This window comes from Prinia subflava, chromosome 2 (genome assembly GCF_021018805.1).
Source record: "Prinia subflava isolate CZ2003 ecotype Zambia chromosome 2, Cam_Psub_1.2, whole genome shotgun sequence".
NCBI classification, from domain to species: Eukaryota; Metazoa; Chordata; class Aves; order Passeriformes; family Cisticolidae; genus Prinia; species Prinia subflava.
This window is the reverse complement of record NC_086248.1, coordinates 19362640-19381263: the sequence shown is the minus strand read 5'-3', so window position 1 is coordinate 19381263 and position 18624 is coordinate 19362640.

The following is an 18624-nucleotide window of genomic DNA, read 5'->3' as shown; positions in this document are numbered from 1 at the left end:
TGAGATCACATGTATGATCACAGTGTACTCCAAATACTCTTGGTAGAAGGGAAGCACATACACGTGAAACTTCTTTAAAACAGAACAAATTATATTCACTTGGTTCTTACTCTGTGCCTCTCTAGTGCTGGTTGCAACATTTGGTGAGTCAGTTTAACTCATATGGAAGAAATGTCTTTACTTTTTCACTGGATTATTGGTTGCAGAATTGGTGAGCTGAAGTCACAGAAAGAGATATCTAGTGAGTACCAGATAAGCTGCTTCAGGAAAAATAAAACCCCACAGATGTGTCTAGACAAAAGAGCACAGTAAGGGAGGAAAGAAAGGAGGCTGCTTTATCTTTGCAGTCATTAATTGCTAAATTGCCTCTGACACCTTTGTTAACTTCAACATCAGGCTTAATCAGGCACAGTTTACCTTACAATGTCATGATGTATAAGAAAGAGGTGGGTGACAACTTTACTGAATGGAAAAGATAAACTGATGGTTTATAAAATATTTAGAGAACATTTGAATTTTATCCTATGAAGTACAACAAACATCTAACATCTTAGATTCTCAGATCTATTTTCAGCAATTGGGAAAAATAAATCTAGTATTTTTTTGTGGAGGAAAAAGCAACCATAACATTATCAGTGTCCAGGGTAAGGCAATCTCAAATGTGTAAATGAAAACACATTCACTTTCTTCTTTCTTTGAAGAAAGTCCAAACTTCCAGGATATTTTTTTTAATGTCCATCAATAACATTACAGATATTTCACACAGAGAGGATTATTCCAGCTAGCTGGCACTTTTTTTGAAATTTACTTTAGATTTGGGGAAACAAAGGCAGTATCATATATGTGTTTTATCATTTATCCTAAATAAACCTTTCAAGAAACAAATTTACAATATGTTGAAGGAATTGTTCTGCTCTGTGGAAGAAAGACAAGGCATCCATCTGGCAGGTTTTGCCAGCACGAGCTGTTATTTGAGAACCTAATGAATAAACTGTGCAGGTTTCTCTGTTTCTATGCATGTTTCTACTTCAAAGAAGTAGGCACTACTGTGAATAAGGGATAAATCAATGTGAAATGATTTTAAATTTTCTGATCTCTATTCGCATTTCATCTGTCTTATGCAGGAAAGCAGAAGTACCCTACTGTACTTAAGCCCGTTTTCTGGGAGTTGGTTGTCCACCCTTGCCTTCTATTTTACATTTTCCCAGTAATATTCCCATTTAGATTTCTACTTTTTCGAAACTTGCTAAAATTTGAATAAACCCCAAGAAAATGGTAATTCAAGAATCTAGTTTGGGAGCTTTTAAATGCTAATGTGATTAAATGGTAATATGATTACACAAAACACTTGAAGAAAAATAGAACAATGTAGGATTGATTAGAGCATTTAAAAAAAAAAAAAGTGTTTTTCAAAGAACCCTCCCAATGAAAACCTGGGAATCAAAAACACATCCCATAATAACACCAAAACAATAGCTGTAGAGGTGATGTGTCCACTGCCACAATAATTTCCCTGATATTTTCTTAGAAACTATTGTTAAAAAGGGGATTATTCATTTTCTCATTCTGTTTCTGAGGTCTCCCAGTGTTATTACCTTTAAAGACAGTTCTTGTTACACAGGCAGTTGCTGTTTCGAATATGGGTTTTGAGTTTATGAATTTCTGAATTTTTATCTGAAGAAGAACCAAACCTCAGGCATGGACCATCTTATTGACACTGTTTAATAATTTGCAATTGCTTGGTTAATGTGCAGTAACAGAATGAAATACATGTGTTAGCAAGGACTGGCTCCTGATGATGTCTGCAGGCCTGCTGGGTTCTGTAATCATTTTGTAGAGTATTTCCAGATGCTTTACCAAATGCAAGCAGTCCACTGACCACAGGCTGAATGGTTCTTTGGTTACTGGGCCCACTTAAAAATTTTTCCTTTACTGATTTTTCACTCTTTTTCTGTCTTAACAATCTTACCCAAGGTCTATGGTTTATTAACTACTGATAGATGACTGATAGTAAAGGAGTGTTACAAGGAGTACAGTGCTTGCATTCTAGACTGACAGTGGATGGGTTTTTTTAATGCCATAATTCTTATCTACTTTGAGGATTGCTTTAACAAAACTGCTTCACTATCAAATCTTAGTTCTAAGGAGTTTATTCAATTTTCTCTATGATTTGTTGAAGGAACCTGGGTTATCAGAAACATTTTTATCCCTTTCTAAAGTAGGCAGGCAAAATTAATTCCTTTGTGGATTAATTGTGATGGGCCTGCATATCTTTTTCCTCTGGCTCCATTAGGGTAGATAGAGCCTAAAACAAAGTATTTTGGTGAACTTTAACATGACAGCTGATTTTAGGATTGTTTCTGTCAGGAAAATAGCATAAAAGGATTTTTGCCAGAGCCAGGGCATAGGCTGAATAACTGATGACAGATTTGCCTACCATTATAACAATATCACATCATGTTATATACTCCTAAAGAGTATTTTGGTCAACTTAGAATCATCCTTCTATGTGAATTTTCTACATTTATAACTATTTCCCCTCATCTCTCCTATCTCCTGCTCTGTAACTCAGCCCAGTAGGATCCTACACATAAAAAGAATGTATTTCTCACAAAGACTGAGAACACTCAAATGGTAAGAAAGAAGTATGAAGATATTTTTGATTGAGTCTGGTTATTTTTGAGCTAGTAGCACTAGATGTTTATTTTCCACTACAAAGCAAATACAGTAAATACCATATTAAATTGATTTTTTTGTGGCACATTAAAACAGTTTGCAAATTTTGTTTTATTCTAAAACCATTAATGTAAAGACATTATTTCTAAGTGCAGCTCAAGTAATACTGTGTAATTAAGAGACACCCCAATTTAGGAACGCATTTGTGACGAGAGGTACTCAAAGTTTAAAACTCTTGACTGGCACTTATGATCTATGAGAAATCATATGTCTAAGAAGAATTAAGTTCCAAAGTAATCTAATGATCATGGTTTGAGGTATTTTTCTGTACAATAAAAAAATAACTAACCTTACTTTTGAACAACACTTCATGATAGGGGAGTCTGTAGCATGTTTGAAAAAGACACAGTTTTCTGGACATTCTCCTTATCTTAGGAATATACAGAGAGAGAAAACTATTTTATTTCCATCAAAATATATTCATATATTCATTGCTCAAATTATTGGCTGCAATTAAGAAAAAGCATGTTTAATGAATAATGACTATCAGTCTGAGTAGATGCCAACGAGTGTGAGCAGAGTGATGTCAGACACATTAAGTGTGCTCATTTCTACAGTTTCTGTACATAGTTCTGCCTCATAAGAAACCATGGCTGAGACATGGACATGGACAAATGTTCTGTACCTAAAAATCACAAGCCTGCCCCTGTTAAGAGCAACAAGGTACACACAACCTAGTTCAGACTGAGGGAGAGCTGAGCTGGTTTCTGAGGGTTTCATGATAACCACATCCAAAAAAGCCCTGGCAGTCCGTTGCAAGGCTGGATGTTTTCTGGCACAGCCACTGGTGTTGGCTCTCATCTCCTTCACACTGGGAGCTTGGGTCCAACTCCTGGCCATTGAGCTACCCACAATGGTCTGTCTGCTACTGTTTTTCTAGTGTAATTTCTGGTGAAAGTATCAATGTGTTTTTGTTAAAGCATTTAAAAAAAAAGTCATTGGGAGTTGAGAATCGGTGATAGCAGGCTATCCCAACATTTACATTGTGGCCTTGGGTCTCCATTAGGCTATAAATGAAGGAGAGGCCTTAGGCATATGCTGCAGGAGAGTGCTACTGGGTTAGATGTATCTTGTTTCAGGGTTTGATCTGGACCTGATGAATGTGATTATGAACATAGAGAATAAACCAAAAGAATCATCACCATTTCATTATGGCACTCATTACTCTTGTTCCTTTTATCCAATATTGGAAAAAAACCTTGATGAAACAACCTCCTTTAAAAAGCTGTGTCATAAGTGATGATGACATTTTATACTCCTTTCTTTTTGTGTGTATTTGATCTTATTCTCTGCACTCGAGTTGTGAAACCCCTCAGGTTATGATACTTTTCAAAACAAGACAATTTTTGGAATAGATCCCAGGGCATTTTAGTTTATGAGAAACTTTACGAGGCTGTTCTGGCATAAGTAGAATTTGCCTAGTGTCCATAAGCATCTGTGTTTTGTGTCTTGCAAAAGTATTCATTGCAGGTTTATGTTATTGCTATTTAAAAATTTAGGAGGCTGCAACAGGAATCATGAAACTACAGTTTAAAATACTGAAAATGAAGTTATACAAAGTGATATTATTATTTTGAAAGCTATTCTCTTTTAATTGCACCAGCCAATGTACACTTCTGTGTAGGTTTATGGTTTGGATGCAGAAACCTCTGAATGCTGTATTATTTTCTGTAAATGTGAAGCATAACTTAGTATCAATTCTTTAACTCCTGCCCCCTGTTTCTAAACAGGGGGCAGGAGTTAAACTGATATCTAAACTGATATTACATCATTGTCAAAAAGAATTTATCAGGTATCTCAATGGCAACAAGACAATCTCCCAGAATAGACAAATAGGAGTTCCTACACCGAATCTCTGAATTCAGATTTGTATTTCAAGTTCCAGTATTTTATTGAAATAAGTCTTCACACAGAAGATCAATCAATGCCTGAAAATACTAAACCAGGTTTTCCTAAAATATTAATCTTTAATTTATTAATCTTTCATTCAGTCTAAGATGTACTTTTTGAATCTGACAGAAAGGAAAATTAAATGAAAACTGAAAAACTGTGCTCAGTTCACAACTGCCAAACTTCAGTCTCTCTTTGTCTGTCACTTCTCAAGGGATGTTGCTTGGTCAAGAAGAAACAGATTTAAAGGTCTCTTTTAAAATGATTTTTAGTGTTAAAACCCCCTTAAAATTATAAAGCTATTCAATACAATCACTGGTTTTCAGCTGGTCAAAATATAGCCCAAGAAGAGGAAAGCATGTTTAAGTTGGAAGGGACCTACAACAGTGATCTAGTCCAACAGCATGACTGCTTCAGGGCTGACCAAAATTATATCCTGTCATTAAGGGCACTGTACAAATGCCTCCTAACCACTAACAGATTTGAAGCACCCATCACCCCTCTAGGAAAACTGTTCTAGTATTTGTCCACCCTCTCTGTATAGAAATGCTAATGTCCAGTTTGAACCTCCCTGCTCTGGTGCAGCTTTGAACCATTCCCCACACGTCCTATCAGTGGATCCTATGGAGAAGAGCTCAGCACCCACCTCTCTCCTTCCCCTCATCAGGAGGCTGGAGTCAGCAATGAGGTCCTCCCTTAGTCTTTCTCCAGACTAGACACACTCCGTGTCCTTTGCTGCTGCTCATGGGAGATGACTTACAGTGAAGAAAGCAACTATTTATTCCTGAATAAAGATACTGCCTCTACACTATTATTCCTGGTTGGCATATTCCCTTCCTCAACATATTCTTTATAAAGATCTGCTAACAGATAAAAGGCAAACCACCGACAAGAGTAAATCATGTCTCTTTTGTCTTAAAATTGTTTGAGATAATTTCTGTATAATATTCAGTCTTTATTATCAGATCATTATAGAGCCATACAATTCAGAGAAAGTTTAGACTCAAAATAAGTGTATCATTTTACTCATAAGAGTATTTATAAACTTCTGGAAATTTCTCTTACAGAAGTCCTTCCTGGTTCTTACTGTTCTTATGCCTCTGTACTCCTCACAGGATCTCTTTTCTTCCCAGTCAAGCTTGGCCACCATTACATTCAGAGCAATTTCTCTCAGATGTTTTCAAAGAAACTCAAGAGATATTATTTAATGGGCTGCTCAGCATACTATATTCATGTACCATGATCAGTATTTTACCATCAACTAATCATGTATAAGCACCATGTGTGTGCTGTGAATACAGGCACTGAAAATGCAGTTTGAAATTTAATTTTAAAAAATCAAACATTTGACCTTAAAACATCATCCTTCTGAGTACCTTTGTCCATAAAAGAAAAGGCTTACAGAAAGAAACTAAGAAAGTTTCATGATTTTAGAATCATAGACCTGTAAAATCATTTTGGTTGGAAAGGTTGGAAAACATCTCCAAGATCATGGAGTCCAGCCTTTGACCAAACGTCACCTTGTCAACTAAACTCTGGTGCAGAGTACCACATCTAGTCATTTCTTGAACACTTCCAAGGGACAGTGACTCCACTACTACCCTGGGCAGCCCATTCCAACACTTGACAATACTTTCAGTGAAGAAATTCTTCACTGTTCGACCTGAACCTCTTCTGGTGTAGCTTGAGGCAATTTCCTCTTGTCCTGTCATTGACTGCCTGGGAATAGTGGTCACGCCCCACCTTGCTACAATTTTTCTTGCCCACTTGAAGGTGAACAGTTATGTATGGGTAGTCTATCTATTTTTAGAGCAACTGCAATCTGAGATAAGTGATCTGAATTGCTTCTCAGCATCAGCAATATAAAGACTGAGCTGACTAAAATGTATCAGGTGGCAGAGATTGTGGATTGTGAATTACAATGTTTTTAACGGTGTGGTTCAGGCTATTTGAATCAGCAGATTATAAAAATTTTTAAAAACCAACATCAAGTACAGAGGGTACTTTTTAAAGCTGTTTACTTTCCTCCATCTTTTTTTGTCGGTTTTTTTTAAGAGTTTGTTTTTATATTTTTCAATGTGCTTCTGTGTGCAGCTGCAATATAGACTACAGAATGTTTTTATAAACCAGTTGTGACATTTTTGCATGTTCCTTTATTTCCCAATAGTCTTCACATTTTGCAAGAATTGCTATCAAAGCAAAACAGTGCAGCTTGTTTAGTATTTCCTATACCTTTTATGCTGAAACAAGTTCTGTTCATGTTATGATCTAGGTAACTTTTTGCAAAAGGAACCATATTTTTTGATTTTTTTTTCTGAGTCCAAGCTGTGCCAGTTAGTGGATCTGTGCCATTTTAGTCATCCCCGTCTGACAAACTCAGGCAAATAACACGACCAAAACTTGTGAGTTCTCTGCCATTCACACGAGGGAACCTCATTTGTTAGAAGCACCCTGCTGGATTCTCCTGGGACTTCCTGGGGCAGAATTATCACACTGTGATGGGTTACCTTGACTTGATGTCATGTGCCCACCAATCCACTCTAACTCCCCCTTCTCAGCTGGACAGGGACAGAAAAAAGGATGGAAAGCAACTAGTAAGTTGAAAAAAGGCAGTTTACTAAAGTAAAAGTGAAAGGTTGCACAAGCAAAAAGAAAATAAAGATTTTATTCTCTATTTCCCACCAGCAAGTGGTGTCCAGCCACTTTCTGAGAAGCAGAGCTTCAGTACACATAGTGATTGCAGAAGGCAAACATCATAAATGATGATTGTCCTCTTTCCTCATCCTTTTCTTAGCTTCTATATCTGACCTGACATCATAAGGGATAGATCCCTTTGGTCAGTTTGGGTCAGCTGTCCTAGTTGTGTCCCCCTTCCCCATCAGGCTGGGGATGGACCTTGCCCACCCCCAGCTGGATGGGGAACAGGGTGTGGGAGAGACCATTGATACTGTGCCAGCAGTTGACAAAACACATAAAAGACTGGTGTGTTACAGCACCTCTCTAGATACCAGTGCAGAGCACAGCACTGTGAGGATTGCTATGGGGAAACTGAGATCCATCTCAGGCATACCCAATACACACAGACCCTGACTCAGCTTCAGAGGAATAGTCTTTATTAGTGCCATGTCCTTCCCCACAATCAGTGATTTTTTTAAGTTGTTACTGCTACAGTATCAATTTACAGAAATTTCACTCTCAGTGGAAAAATTTTTAGTGTCTACTATTTCCTTTCTTCCAGTGGAAAAAAAGAAGTAGAAAGAAAAAAAAAAAAAAAAACCCTTTCAACTGACATTAATGTCTGGTAAAGATAAAGTTTAAAACTTACTGTTATTCAAGACATGCATGTTAACTTAGTTTGTTGTGAAAATAATGCCCACGGATGCATACACATCCTTTTCCCTCTATCCTTGCCACTCAGCAGTAATCCAGAATATGATGTAAAATATGGTGTAAATAATGAAACAAATACATAGAATGATTGAATATCTTGAATTGTAATGTACCCATGATCACCATCAAGTCCAATTATGGCTACTCACAGGAATACCTAAATTTTAACTGTTATGACTAAGAAAATCATTCAGAGACTCCTTGAACTCTGCCAGGTTTTGTGCCATGATCACTTCCCTGGGAAGCCTGTTCTGGTGACAAATCACCCTCCCAGTGAAGAACGTTTTCCTAATGTCCAGTGTGAACTTCCCTTGATGCAGCTGCATTCCATTTCCTCATGTTCTGTTGCTATCAAGCATCAAGATATCAAGCATCTCCCTCTCTGCTGCCTTCTTTGAGCAAGTTCTAGACTGTGACCCTTCAGCCTTCTCTTCTCCAAAATGAACAAATGAAGTGACTTCAGCTGCTTCTAGTAAGTCTTGCCCTTACGGCCTTTCACCATCTTGGTGGCTTTTCTCTGCACACACTCTAATAGTTTAATGTCCTTTTTTATGTTGAGGCATCCAAAACTGCATACAGTACCCAACGTGGGGCCACACCAGTGCAGAGTACAGTGGGACAATCTCCTCCCTCAGAGGGTTTGTGTTGCTGTGCCTGATGCATCCCAGGACACTGTAGGCCCTTTTGACTGCCAGGGCACTGCTGACTTGTATGCAGCTTGCCATTGACCAAGGCCCCCAGATCTCTTCTTGCAGGGCTGCTTTCTACCCTCTGGAAGTCCACAGGCCCTCAGTCTAGTATCATCAGCAAATTTAATGCACATTCTGTTCCTGCATCCAGATAATTTATAAAAACACCAGAAAGTCACTGACCCCTAGAACTGAGCTCTGGGGAAGAGCCACCAGCCCCAGTGACTGTAGCTCTTTGAGCCTGACCCAGTGGCAAATTGATCATCCAATGTATTGTGGACTTGTCTAGAGGTGTGCTGGACACATCCAGAAAGATAAAGTGAGAGACAGTATCAGAAACTTTGCTCAAATAAAACTCTCCACACCTACAGTCTTCCCTTGGTCAGCTAGACGGATAACCTTGTCATATAAAGAAATTAAGTTGGTTGACCAGTACTTTCTCCTCATGAACCCATACCAGCTACAGCCAAAGAATGCATTGTCTTGCAAGTGTTTTTCAAGGACTCCCAGAATAATTTTCTCCACAATTTTACCAAGAACTGAAGTGAGATTGACAGGTCTGAAATTACTTGGGTCCTCCTTACTCTTCCTGAAAATTAGGACAACATTTTTTAGCTTCCAGTTGACTGGAACCTCTCTAGGCACTCACAGACATTGAAAAATAATGGAGAGGGCCTGCAATGACATCAGCCAGCTATTTCAGTATTCTGGGATGAATCCCATCAGATCCCATATACTATGTGCATCCAGCTGGAGCAGCAAGTATTGAACAAGTTTAGTGTCAGCTGGAAGTTTGTCATTCCCTCAGCCATGGTCTTGAAACACAGGGCTCCCCGAGGCCATCACAGGCATTAAACACAAAAACATAATGAGATAGTATAGTGGGGAAAACACTTTGTGTAGAGTTAGACGTCTGTGGAGCTTGGTCTCATGCTGTTAGAATTACTGAGTATTTTAGCTCACACATGCAGGAATGCAAGCACATATGTATATGCTTATGTATGTGTGAGTCACACACATGTATCTTAAAGAGAAACACATAGAGATACAGAATCACAGAGCCATTATATCATCCAATCATCAAATTATAGAAAAATGCAATGGTTTGGGTTTGAAGAGACATTAAGTTACCCCAGCATATGCATATACATAGCCAAGTATATGCACATGCATGACAGAAACTCAAGGATTTCCCTTATTTCAGTCTTGAACTTTGTTGAGACTTAGACCAAGAAAATTATCTGCAGCCTTAGGGCTGGAGTTGGGTGCTGTAAAGTGGCTGACAAAGGAAAGGAAAAGCTACATAAATAAATTATCCCCTGATATTTTTTTTTCAACTGGGATAGGTGTCGCTACTGAGCACGGATGTCCACAAAAGCAGCAAATTTTCCCTCTCATGGTGTAGACTTGAGCACTAAAAAATCCTACTGATAGACTAGACTCTGCAACTATATTTTCCTTTATTCAGAAAAGAAGATTCTAGAGCTGGATTGAAAATTACCTGCATGTCGAAGAATGAACAGAAAGGAATGAGCTTATTAATCAGCAAAATCCCAAACAATTTACTTTTGTTTTTAAGAGAGGAAAACCGGAAACTTATTTTTTTCTTTCACTACAGTTTATTCTGAGCACATTTCAGTGCAGCAGGGAACATTGCTGCAAACCAACAAGCAAGTCTGACTTTTCTACATGTGAGTGACTGGCATTCTGAAAGCCATGTATGCAGTCTATTCACCTTTTACAGTAAGTCAAGCCATTCCTTTTGTTATCCATAACAACCTAATAGTATTTCTGTTTAGTGTTCCTAACAGTGTTTCTGTTTCTGGAGAAGCTTTTGATACAGTTCAAAATAGAAGCAATAACAATTGCTATGTTTCAGGTATGAGACCATGAAAATTTTAACTGTCTACCACACAGCAAGAAGGACAAAAACATAACTGAATTTCCACAAGGTTCACTCTCATTATTATTCTCCTCTCCATGTTGTTTATTTAATTTTCCTCCAAAAGGTTTAAAAGGAGAAATTTTGCATTTTGGAATTTCTTTTCTAGCATATTTAGGAGTCTGACTTTGTTTTTTATGTTTCTTTGTAGTCTGGGTTCCTGAACTGGCTATCCAAGATGGTTTGCATCTCCCAGACTGCCAAATGTTACTGACTGAACAGGTGGGACAGAAATGGTTCTACACCAGGGTGATGCTATACTGCCTCACACAAGATACCACGAAACATTACAGAGGAAATTCTGACTCTTGGTCATTTAAATTACTTGGGTTTTTCATGTAAATGGATTTTTGACTAAGAAGATTCAAATGCCATCATGTTTCTTGTGTAATGGGAGGACAAATTACCTGATTATGACTTACTTGGGTGAGGAACTGTATCAGAGGAACTCTTTGAAGTCACCCATCCTAACTTCAACCAGACAGGCCTCCCTGGTAACAAGTGGTTTATTCTGTCTTAAGCACTGTGGGAAAAGCCATGACACATCTGTCTTTGATCAAAAGAACCTTGTCATGCTCACCTCAACCAGCTGCAACACAGTCTGACACAAGGAGCAGGTCTGTTAAACAAGAGTATTTGAGTAAATGAGCAATGGAGAGAAGGATGGAAAGGACTGGGTAAAAGCTAGATTGGATTATTTACTTGGCCTTTTGAGAAAACCAATGCCATTATTATAAATGCCCAAGGCACTGGGGGTTTATGCTGAAATAATCTTTGATTATTGATTATTTACCTCTTTGAATTTATTCTGAATTTCCTTCTAACTCTTCCTAAACAGTAAAATTGTCTTTATTTCCAAGCCTTGAACTATAACCTTGTAAAAGATATGACACTTAGGGGAACTCAAATGGAGTCACTTGTTTTTTCTATGTTAATGAGTAGACTTCTGTTCTTTTTATGATTTCAGAAAATCACTTCTGTAATCAAAAACAGTGCTTTATTCCGTCAACCAGTCACGGCATAAAATTACTTTTTATTGTCCTGCTCTTCAGGAAAGAAAATAGGCTCCTGAAAATTAAATAAATTTTCACAGAGATGCCATAATAAATTACACTTGCTGATTAAAACTTCTGAGACAGTTTTGTCAACCAGGATTTGCACATAAGCTAAATCTTAATTAGAAACTTTACTGAATTAGCGTATATCAATTCTACAACTGGAGAATATTTAAACAGAGCAGAGAACTCAATGTAATCAGGGAGCAATTCAGAGAGTTTTTACCCGGAAGATTCTATACATCTCAAGAAGGGCAGGAAGCTCAATTAGCCACCCTCTGAAGCCAATGAACAAATTCCCTTTGACTTCATCGACTGCTGCAGAGACCTGAAGGGTGAACACCACAGCACTGGGTTTTGATGACTTAATGAACAAATCAGTCATCAAGAAATATATTTGTGAGTGATTCTGTTCATTGTAGATAGTTGTATATATTTTCTGAGCATAAGTAATAGTTAAGGATTTAACATACTTTCAGTAGAAAGGGTTCACAAGCAGGGTTTTTTTAACCAACTCCTAGATATTTATAGCTATAATTCCAGCAAGCATTTAAGATAATATTCATGTAGTTGTAAATGGTTCATTGTATTTGAAATGTGATTCCACAGAAAGTGAGTGATCATTAAACCAGATCTATCTCTCGGCACATCCTCAGTTTCACGTACAATCACTGTGATTTCCCAAGGCTTCTGACTTCTGATCAGAATGTCCCTTCTGCTTGTACCTTTTATTGCACTACATATAAACTACAGATAAAACTACATGATTATAATTTGACCTTGCTAACTTAAGCCACCCATATGATGGAACACACACTGAAAATTACAATTTCTTTGGAAATAAACTCTACAAATATGTTAACAAGGAATTTTTATTGTGAATTTCATTGATTAAGAGTAAGTAGGACAACAGCTGCTCTTTGTGGATGCTTTGAATGTTCCATTACCCAGCAACTTGCACTAGAACTGACGAGGGTTTCCAATATTTAAGAGTGAGAATGTTGCAAGATGTCATGATTTAGAATTTTTAATTAATATATCATATCCACCACTTTCAAAACAACTAGATTCCCAATTGCTTGATAAACTGACTCAAAAAAAACCAAACAGGTGCCTCAAATAAAATTGCACTTTAAGGATATCACTAAGGTTTGTATGGGCTTAGGCAGATAGACCACTCAGAAGTCAGTGCAGTTTCAGTATCTATACATAAAAATTTCAGAGATTCCAGAGGATTTGACATTAGGAATTCCAGTTAACAACCTTGAATAACATAGATACTAATCAAAATTTTATAATTTTATCCTAATATTCCTTTGATGAGCTGCATATATCTGAACTTATGATATTTCTGCCCTCTAGGAAGAAAATAATTTGAACTTGCAACTCATCTCATCACATCTTCAGTTTTGAAAGAAAACTGCAGAACTTTGCTCTAGGAGTGTCTATCCATTGACTAATGACAATGCGGTTTGACCTGTCGAAATATAAATGCCTATAATATTGAGAGCTAAATTCAGGAGCAAATTGCCCTTAAGAGTCTATACAATTGTATTGCATAGGCAGTTGGAAAAACTGTTTTGCCAATGGAAAGAAGGTGAATTTTTTTTTTCTTTTTTAAATAGCTAAAAGTAGACTTAACCTTACAGTATAGCAAGGATTTCTGAGATGTAAGATAGTACAAGAATACTGGACAGTTGGAGTCAATGGTTTTAAGGGTTTTTTCCAATCAAAACATGATTCCATGATTCTATAAATTAAATAAATAAATATAAATCTAGTAACCAATTGAAATTTACATGTGAGTGGGTGTGTGTAGAACAAAGGTAAAGTTGGAAACTAATTTGTTGACAAGACTCGCCAGTATCTTTTGAGTAGCCTGCTTTATACATTTTTAGGATAGTTCTGGTACCTATAATATATATTTTTTTCATAATCTGGAACACAAATGAAATAAACCTGTGCAACTAAAACTATGAAATTCCTTGTTCTACAAGATGCTTCACCGAAGTCAATATACATTGCTTACATTCAATAAAAAAAGTTATCTCAAGATAAGAGCAAGATGGTTTTCCTACCATTTACTTCAGTCAAATCAAAAGCAAGTTCTGTGGAGTTGGAGGCATACCTGGATTGCTAGTGTTACTACAATATATATCATGTTGAACAATGAGATCCAGCTGTTATACTTCCTAGAGATGTCCAGCTGCTCTCTTCTCCATACACATGAAAACCCCAGAAGTTTGGCAGAGTTTCTGGGCAGTTTATAAAGAAATTCAAAGAAGACCATCAAAAGCAACTCACATGTCACCACCCTTATATTTTAGGCAGTAAACAAAAGCAAATACCTTGTTTTATATAGATGGATATGAAAATAGGCATAACATTTTCCAGTAATTTTATTTACTAAACTTGAGAAGCATACAAACTCTCAATTGCAAATACTGTCGTTCCTTCTCTGCCTCTGTTAGGATAATGTGGAAATCTATTTACATATTTGGCTATTTTTATGTTTATGAATTCTTTATTAATTCAGCCACAAAATGATTGGATGATTTGGAAAACATTACATGATATATGATGGTCTTTTGGAATGCAGAAACACAGTGTTGCTTAAGGGCATTCAAGGGATTTATCTGTTTTTTTTACTTGAGTCATGATAGTGTATGGTTTTAGTAGGTGGGAGCCAATGCCTTTGATCTGAGAACATATGCTAAGAAATTCACTGCCTGATGAGATGGAATGTTCAGTAATTGAAGCCACAAAAATGTAATACCTTCAAAAAGAATATGCTAGCAAATTCTCAACAGCTCCTTTGGATCTTTCTTCCTGTAAAATTTGAACAACATTTTTATGTGCTGTTCCTGTTGCTGGTGACTTTCGTCATGCAGCTGCTTTTCAATACAAAGCCACTACTGGCCTTAAGAAGCAACATACAGTAAAACTTTAGTTACTTAATATTGTCTGAATAATAGTTGGCATTCTCACACTTTCTGTGACACGTGCTTGTGTGCACTTAAATCAGTGAATCCATATGAGCAAGGCAATAACAATCTCTACCAGAGGCAGGAGAAAAAGAGGAAAAGTTTATGAGCTGTTTTGATATTTATTTGTACGAAATTGCATTGTCCACATAATGGAAGTAGATGAGAGAAACAAGTTTTGTTTAACTTCTCATGTAGTTTTCTTCCACAGAGGTCATTTTCTTTTCAGTGTAAATCCAAATGCATGGGTGTCCATATATATTTTAGTTGAAAGCAAACACATGAAGGTCTGTTTGGAATCAGTTGCAGTTGCAAACTCATTATCTATGAGTCTCTGGCCTAAAAATAAATCTCATTACTGAGTTTTTTTAAAAAAACTTTTAAAAAATTTTACATAAATTTAAACCCATTTCTCACTGCCATTTCAGCAAGCACAGGGATGCAGTCTGTGCCTCTGTAGAGCTTTTTGTTATAAAGAGCCTTCCACTTTGCAGAATGGGCCACTTTGCTGCACTTCTGTGCTTCTGTTTCACTTCTGTGAAACCATTTTAGTTTCAGTATCTGAACAGTTGTTTGCTTTTCCTTTCTTATTTCAGATGATAAACATTTTTAGTACAGATTTCTTCATTATCTCACAGTCCCATCCTGGTCTGTCTGTGTCTGTTACTGACTGTACCTGGTGGGACCTCTCCAGAAAGCCCAGGAGCTGCACTGTTTTCAACAGGCTTTGAATCCAGAGGTGGGATGGGATGCAGCATTACTTTTGGTTTGACTGAAGAACTAAATCTGACAATTCAGATCTTTCCTCAGTTAAATGGTTTTCATTCAGGTTACCTCCAAGGTGACACACATTCAGCATGGAAATCTCACAGACTTACATATAGCACCTAAAATACTGTGAAATAATTCACCATCCCCATTTAATGCTGGCTTGGGAACCATAAAAATAAATTTGTTTTAAAAAATGCATAATTTGATTAAACATTGACCCTTTTGGCTGCTAGATTAATATTTCTGTAAGTTGGATTATTGCTCCTTTTTCTCATCTGAATCCCACAGTCCAGTATTCTCACCTATTGAGCCAGCTTTTAGTTAGAATGTGTTACTGGAAGACAGGCATTCCAATAATTATTACTGTTATATTACTTATGTGTATATATAAAATTATAAATCATGATATTGTTTCAGTCAAAAATACCTTTATTTTATGGATTTTCTGATTGCTTAGTTGCAAAATGGGTACATTTTATTTACAGTATGGGGTTTTTTCCAAGTTATGTATAAAAAAAAAATTTATTTCCCCTTCTCTTGAAAAAAAAAACCCTTGATTGCAAAGAAAGAGAAATGTTTCTTTTTCTCTTTGGAAGAAACATATTGCAACATTTTGATAAATGCATACATTCTCGCTATTTTGCTGTGTTGAAAACATGAAGGTACTCGAGACCTAATACTGTAGGATTTTACTGAATAATGAAGGATATACTCTGCAGGTGAACTCAAGTAGTTAATTTTAGGTGTATTGTGCTTTCCATTGTTTTTGTTTCACAGCGTGAAAAACAGAAAGGAAGCAAAATAATTTGATAGAACAAAACAACAATATTGGTTTTTGTGTCAGTAAACACTTTAACAATAACTGGGGGCATTTCCAATACAAAACATAGTATCAAATTAGTTTTCTGAGGAGAAACTTGATCCTTTTTTGAATTATGTGCTTCTCTTTAAAAATAGAATTTTAATATAATACATTTATGCAATGCTATGTCTCATTGTCTCATCTGATTAGAAACAGGGGAATTGTCTTTCAGGCTCATATTTCACTGGGCTGCATCTTGATATCCATAACTATTATTCTGATTCAAAGCCTCTGGAAAAAAAGAGAGAAGTTTAATACTTGCACATCTGATCTCATATATGATAGAAGTCAAAAAGTCATCAAGTTTGATGATCGTCTGTCAGGACCCATCCTTGAGAGTGAAAACAAGCACAGAAGGACCCCTGTATATGGGAGGCAAGTTTATTTTTAAAAAGTAACTGGAGATGAAAGGAAGTGTGTGACCATTTTGGTTCTTTTCTGTTAAAAATAAAAATAATATCATGAATAAAATATCTAGGGAAAGGAAAGAAAAAGAATGAAAGGGCAAGAGCAGACAGTGAGAAGGAAAGATATCACCACCCATGAACCCAGCTATAACAGTTGATCTTTGCAGTTTCAGTGTCTATGGTAAGACAGATGGTTAGAGTTTTGATTCCTTGGGGCTGGGGGACAGTGCACCACAGTTCTGTGGGTTGTAGATGTTCACACTTACGTGGAAATGCGCCAGAGGGCTTTTGCACTGACACAACCCTGTGGAAATGAGCTGGGGGAGCATTCAGAGATCTTTGATGGTTGGTGGCCCCTTCTAATGGTATGATATGACAGCTGTTCAGTCCTCCTTCCTGTGACTTACAGCCTTATAGCAAGGCATGAAAGGCTTATAAAGAAATGACTTATCTAATAGATGGAAAGAGGAACAAAATTATTATTTCCAAGTGAGCTGACTAAAGGAGGGGACAGAAATATTATTCAGGATACTTTGAAGCAGACAATAGACAGAAACAGGACTAAAATCTATCCATTCTACATGAAACTTGGCCAGGCATGAACACAGGCTTGATGAGGAAGGTTTGTAGTGAGTTTTTTGTTTTTCCTCTATATCTTCTGTTACTAACTCCAGAGTTTTTATAAAGATGATTTTCAGAATATGAATAATTCTCTAGGGACCATGGAGCTGTTAAATATTGCATGCATTGATAGTAAAGTGGCTTTCCACAGACTGAATGCAGCTGAAGCTAACTAGAATCCAGTCCACAGAAACAGTAAAACAAATTTTCTGCTTGTCAGTGAAACCTTTGCATTTTGTGTAGTGAAAATTCTAAAATCTTATTTTTGAAAAGAAAAGAAAAAATTACATTTTTATCTGCATTCAAAAAATTGCAGATGATTCTATGTTGATGTATCTACTAGGTCTAAGGCGGTAACAAAGTGGGTACAAAAATCAAAGAATGGTGACAGAAGAGGTAAAAATCTGCAATTAATTAGTGAATTTCTGCAGGTCATTTAAACTTGATTCTATTGGTATTTTTCAGCAACAAAAATCCCCTATATGCACATTTAAATTATTCTTTATATTCACTGAGTCTTCAAATTGCATTTTGATTTTATGCTTACTTTCAATTTAATCTAGGGAGTGATCAGACTTTTGCTGTGAAAAATACTTGATCCAGACAAAACACATTTCTTTGACAGATGTAGGAATTTAATTAGGGAAATATTATAGTATAGTGGCTAGATTCAATCTCTTACAGCTTCATCTGTATGTCTCACTTGAGGTGACATTTTTGTGACAGCTGTCCATTCTCTTTCTTGTGAGTATAGTCATTTAATAAAAGTTTGTGCCAAAGGTCTATTAATAACATCATAACAAATACTAGGAATTTTGCCCGAACAAGTATTGCAAGCCAGATTCTTAAGCTGTTTTGGCATTTAAATAGAGAAGCAAACAAACAAAAAATCTATCAAAACCAGTTTTCAAAAAAATTATTAGTTTACATTATATAAATAATAATTACAAACCTCAAATGGTTAATTCAAGAGAAATTCAGATTTTGAATTATTTTCTTGTCTGTAACCTATTGAGTTTTATTTGAAATAGAGGCCAGGTTAATATCTTGAGATCAGTGCTTAGGTGATTCACATTCAGTTTCTAGATTAGTTAGAAATATTCCATTTCATTGTCAAAAAAGCAATTCTAACTTTAATCAGACTGAAGTGGAAAGAGCAGTTGATAATTAAAGAAAAAAAAAGGGGTTGCTTTTTTCCAGCACAATTTTTTTTCACATTGGAACAAATTATTACTTATGTGTAGTATAAGGTTCAGTAGAAAGCTCCTGCCTGCATT